This window comes from Lactuca serriola, chromosome 7 (genome assembly GCF_051521515.1).
Source record: "Lactuca serriola cultivar US96UC23 chromosome 7, Lser_US96UC23_V15, whole genome shotgun sequence".
In the NCBI taxonomy this organism is placed as follows: Eukaryota; Viridiplantae; Streptophyta; class Magnoliopsida; order Asterales; family Asteraceae; genus Lactuca; species Lactuca serriola.
In genome coordinates, this window is record NC_136414.1 from 28,270,384 (window position 1) to 28,276,766 (window position 6,383).

Sequence of the window (6,383 nt, forward strand, 5' to 3'; positions counted from 1 at the left end):
ACACCCTCGAATCACCTCTGTAGCATACACTGCTCTCTCTTCGGCGATGGAGACTCTCAGAGGTCGACTCAACGCCTCCCGACTAATACTGATGTGCTGACTAAAAGCCAACGATACAATAGATCGACTCGCACCCGAGTCAAATAACACCACAGCAGGTACAGAACTCACAAGAAAAGTACCTACGCATAACATAAAATAAGCACAAAATCTCAAACATTAAAATAAATACATGAAAGAATACATACCAGCCACGACATCGGGCACTGCGCGGACCTCCTCCGCAGTCAACTGGAAAGCTCTCCCCCGAGCCTTCGGCGTCTCGGTATTCATCGGCCGACTATGCGAATCTCTAATCGCAGCAGGGGCAGTCCCCTGAGAAGCTCCCTGTGCTGATCCTCGCAGTAGCGGACACTCGACCTTCCGGTGTCCGGTCTGGTTGCAGTGGAAACATACTGCAAACCCCTTGGGGTAGTCCTTGGCCATATGCCCCTCCTTGCCACACTTGTAGCAAGATCCAGCTCTACAAACTCCATCATGACCCTTGCCGCACTTTCCACAAGTGCGGCCCTTCTGGCTCCCTGCTCTGGGATCAGCGGGCTTGGCCCGCTTGGCTGCTGGCTGGGACTGTGCCGCTCGCCGATCCCTCCCCTGAGACTCTGCCTCCTCCCTAGCCTGAGTCTCTAGCTCAATCTCCCTCTTCCGGGCATTTGCCTAAAGCTCGGCAAATGTCCGGTACGAGGAGTTCGCCACGAACTCCCGAATATCTCTCCTCAAAATACTCAAATAACGGCTCATACGTGCCTTCTCAGTAGACACGTGCTCAGGGCAGAACATCGCCCTCTCATGAAACATCCTGGTAATAACCGTAACAGACTCCGTACCCTGCTTGAGGGTCAAAAACTCCTGTGCCAACCGATCCCGTTCCACCGGGGGAACGTACTCATCATGAAACATGGCGGTGAACCTCTCCCAGGTCACCACAGCAAGCTCTGCTGGAGAATAGTGTGTTGTCGTTAACTTCCACCAATCCTTCGCCCCCAGGCGAAGCTGGTTCAGCGCAAACCGAACCCTCAAGTGCTCTGGGCACGAGCATGTATAGAAACACCCCTCAATGTCAGATACCCATCTCATCGCTGCAATCAGATCATGCGTCCCATCAAACTCCGGTGGCTTCGTGTTGCCGAACTCCCTGAAAAACAACGAGTCACCCCCTTGCGGCCTACTAGCAGCAATGGCTGCGGTGGCCGCTACAACAGCAGCCTCAGAAAGAGCGGCATAACGCTCGTCAAAAGTCTCAATCAGCGTGGTCTTGATAGACCCGAACATCTCTGGTATCTCTACCCTGATGGCCGCATCCACCTCCTCATGGATGATCTGACAGATCTCCTCATCACTAGTCTCGCTGCTCTCTGGCGCATGACGTGTCCTCACCATGATCTACCTCTGAAAAACAACATACGATATATTAGAAACTCACTCGAGCATACTCGCACTCGATAACTCGTCCCCCCTTGATTCCCGGCATCCCGAGGATTCTTACTTGAACTGTACACCGTCCCGGTGTTTTCAGTACGGGCCCAATACTACCTTCCACACCGCGTCAATATACAACCCAAGTCCTCCTCCTAGGATCCCAAGTCCCAAGTACTCTATTATGCAAACTCCTTTCTCTAACAGATCTCTCATAAGCTCCTCCCTGCTACCTACTCACTCTCAAGCATCTCATAGCAACTCACCACTCCCTAGGCTAAGGCATCACAAATCAGGCCACTCTAGTCCTAATAGGAGTACCTAGCCTACTCTAGCACAAGAATACATCATATCAATATCATAAGCATATAACATAAAGGTATCTTGGGAAATCACCGTTCGGGTGCTGACTGGTCGTACACACGACTCTGCTTTGTGTTTTCCAAAAATCTTTTACTATTTTTGAAAATATTTCTCAAATCCTCAGTTTGAGTTCAAATATGCCCGACGGTATATTCGAATCCCTCAAACCAAGGCTCTGATACCAACTTGTAACACCGTAAATTTCAAAACCATTTTTCGCAATTTATAAAAACACAATTCATTAATTATTCATAAAAACATCATGGTTTGAAATTCAAGTTCATAGCATATAACAATCCCAAGATCTCATAGCATAAAAATCCCGTGTGTGTACTGATCAGGCCGGCGCCTTCCCGTGATCCTCACTAGTACCTGAAACAAATAACACCAAACAGTGTAAGCACAAAGCTTAGTGAGTTCCCCAAAATACCATATATATAACACATATTAACCACTCGAGGCTATAAATCTTTGGGTCCGTGCACCCAACTCTATGAACCCTCAGGATCTATCTCTGTGAACCTTCTGGTTCTAACTCTGTAGCATGCACAACATAAATCACATAGAATAATGCAGTGAAACACATAACACATATATAGCATTCAACATTGTATCACATAACTCTAATTACCTACTCAAGGTAAAGTATAGTGAGAAGACTCACCTCGCGTATCTCGGTAACTCGTAAATCCCGGAAATCACCAGTGCTCGATCTCCCGAGCTATAGTCCTCCTATAACACAAGTATATCTCTAATTAACACTATCCCAACTATGGTTGACTAATTCTACCAAGTCAACACCGGTCAACTCTGGTCAATGGTCAACGGTCAACCCAACTCGTCGAGTTTGGCGTGGACTCACCGAGTCCCTACGGGGACCCAATTCCTCTAAATCCCTTTCGACTCACCGAGTCACTCACCCAACTCGGTTACTCAACCCCTGGTTCGAAAACACGGAACAACTCGCTCCAACTCGTCGAGTCTGCCTATGGACTCGACGAGTGCATTCCATGCACAACCCCAAACGACCTTCTGAGGTCAGATCTGTTCCACTAACTCATAGATCCAGTCTTTCCAAGCTTATTTATCACGTAAAGTTTATGTCTTGGCGCTCATATCACACCTATTGACTCATAAATGGTGTTTTAACCTCAAATTCAATGATCCCAAACCAAAACCTCCATAGACTCATATAAAGCTTGGATAAAGAGGCACTCTGGACCTCCATGGGTCCAGATCCAGAACCTAACTCGCTAAGGGACCATGGGAGCACTAGATATAGTCACAAAAGGGCTCAATAAGCCCTAAATAAACATGAACATCACCGCAACAGAAAAATGGTTCGAAAATAGTACCTCAAACGTGATGTTCTGGACCTCAGATCTTTAGGAAGTTAACCCTCTTGCTTCCTCTTGGCTATAGCTACCTTTCCCCTTGCTAGACAACACCTCCAAGTCGACAATGGCTCCTTCTCTCACTCCAAACGCTCAAGCTCACTAGGGTTTCGCTCTGGGGGCTGGTGAGCACAAATGACGGCCATAAGGCCCTTTAAATAGGCCCCAAACCCGAGAAATTAGGGTTTCATTAAACAGTGCGGACTCGCCGAGTCCACTAATGTGACTCGTCAAGTCCGGTCATTAATCCGGGTGAGAAATCGCGTCTCTACTCGGCGATTCTACGCACCAACTAGCCGAGTTCTTCCACAAAACTCGAAATAAAATGAATAAATATAATACCTGAAATTTCGGATGTTACATTCATAGATAGCAGCTGACTGATTGATGAGGCTTCAATGCAATCTGTCACATAATCTTCAATTTCTGCTTCACCTTGCTTTTGGGGTTGAAAGATTGAATGTTGAAAGAATAATCTTCATTTCTTGCTCCTTCGAATGAGAATTCTTCGATGCTCACGGACAAAGCCTTGGCTCAGAAATCTTCAACACAAACTCCATGAGTTTCATCTTCACCTGAAATCACTTTTCAAGACAAAACAAAACTAAAAGAAAACTTAGCACACAAATTAAAACAAAAACAAAAATATTTTTGGATTTTTCATATTTTCTGAAAAAGAAATAAAACAGAAATAACATTTTTTTTAATTTTTAATTTTCTGAATTTTTTTAATTTCTCCCCTAATATTTAAATTAGAAGAACACTATGAACAAACTTAACAAAAACCAAATGATATCTAACTTTAAGAGTGATTTGGGATCAAAGTTGTTGGACAGCCTTATTCCACTTGTCGGTACCCTTATCATCACATCTTCGTCTGATCGATCGCCAGTATTATGGTCCACTTAAACACGAAAAATTTGTGACAATTTTGGACAATTTACCAATGACATGATACATGCATATATCTAATTGTAACTTTATTATCATGATTGACCCTAATTATTAAATAAATTTTTTTTATGACCATTTAACTGACTACAACCAGGGATATTGTTGTCCACCTAAATCGAGCAGCGAGATCTACAGACAATCTGTATGTGTTCAATTTTAAGTGTACTAGAACATGTTTCCTGCTTCCTGATATGCCCCAGCCATCAAGAACTTCCAGAGTACTCCTTACACCGGGTGAGCAGACAATCATTCAGAGAGAAGATAGATTCAGAATTCTATTATTTATTGTTTCAGAGGGATTGAGAAGTAGAAGGTTGCATATGTTGTGTACCAGGTCGGATTGGAAGTCACGCAAAGGAGACAACATATGGCTAACAGATAAGAGGAATTTCATATATATAACCTGCAGAGAAATAGAGTTGCATGTGTTGTGTACCAGGTCGGATTGGAAGTCACGCAAAGGAGACAACATGTAACGCCCTGTCACTGGTATGTTGTCCCCGTGGCATTTATTTAGAAGTTTTATTGTGGGACTCGGCGAGTCTTTGGCCTGACTCGTCGAGTAGGGTCGAGTTTTCGAGCACGTGTTAGTAGGCGACTCGGCGAGTCCATATTCGGGACTCGGCGAGTCTGCCTGTCTGGAAGAAACCCTAAATCCCCGGGTTGCTCACTATTTAAGCAATGCTTTGTGCCCCAAACTCGCCTCCTTCACCCTCAGAGAGCTGTGAGAAAACCCTAATCCATCCCTTATTTGTTTTAAGTGCTTTTGTGTGGATTTTGAAGGCTTAAAGAAGAAGAAGAAGAAAGGAGCAAGGAGAAGAGGTGTAGAGCAAAGATCCAAGGGCAAAATCAGAGTTCATTGAGGTATTTCTCGGATTCCTTCTGTTTTATGCTTTAGACCTCCATTAGAACTCTTCTAGGGCTAGTTTGATGCATTCTCCAAGCCTTATAGTTGTATGGATGCCTTAATAGGTCGAGATATCTCTAGATCTGTTCATTTAGGAGTTGTAGAGCCCGGATCTATTGCCTTTTTGAAGATGCTTTGCATAAGAACCCTAGATCTACTCTTCTAAGTGCCTTTTTAGCCTATATCTCCTTTTTCATGTGTATGTACACGTAAAGTTGGAAACTTTACGTGGTGGATCAGCTTATTGGACTCAGATCTATCATTTGTATGCGCTGGATTCAAGCAGAATCGAGTTTAGAGTAGTTGCATGGATGTGAGTCGGCGAGTCGGAAGAACGACTCGGCGAGTCAGGTCGTGAGTCTCGTTTTTCCCCTTTTTGAGTGTTGTCGAGTGGAAGCCGTGAGTAGTAGAGTGGGCTCGGTGAGTTGGAGGGCAGACTCAGTAATGGAGGGACTCGACGAGTTGTTCATACAACTCGGGGAGTCCAAGGCAATCTTCTTAAGCTCAAGAACAACTCGTCGAGTTGTTCATATGACTCGACGAGTTGGATGCAGATTGTCTGAGTTCTTGGATCGAGAGGGTACTCGTCGAGTCGATGCCATACTCGACGAGTAGCCACGAGTGGGGTTGTGATATGAGACTAGAGACTCGGCGAGTTGGCGGCCCAACTCGGCGAGTCAGGTCAACTGTGGGTTGACTTTGACCGGGAGAGTTGACATTGACTAAGGGTAAAAGAGTCATTTTACCCCAGTGCAGTGAGTAGCATTTGATTGAGTATGTTTATGGATTTGTAGCCGGGGAGATACCGGAGTAGCAGCAGTTAGTTTCCAGAGCCATTCGCATAGCAGCCAGTTCACGAGGTGAGTTTCCTTCTAGTAGGAACGGGTCTAAGGCCGCAATGCCGGCCCGTTTAGCTAGCAGTCAGCTTCGGACCTCGATCCGATGTAGTAGTTAGTATGTTTGATGCGTTCGTGGTTCAGACAGGATTTATGTGTTTATGCCAGTTGATATGTTTATGCTATGATCAGTGAGCTTCGGACTTCGGTACGATGTAGGGGACAGAGGTCCCAGTCAGCTTCGGACTTCGGTCCAATGTCTTAGTCAGCTTCGGCCTCGGTTCGATGTAGGGGACGAAGGTCCCAGTCAGCTTCGGACTTCGGTCCGATGTTCCAGTCAGCTTCGGACTTCGGTCCGATGTAGGGGGCAAGGCCCCGGTTAGCCGGACTTCGGTCCGATGCAGTGGGCAAGGCCCAGTATGTGCTTTATATGTTATTGTGTGGTATGTGGTAGTT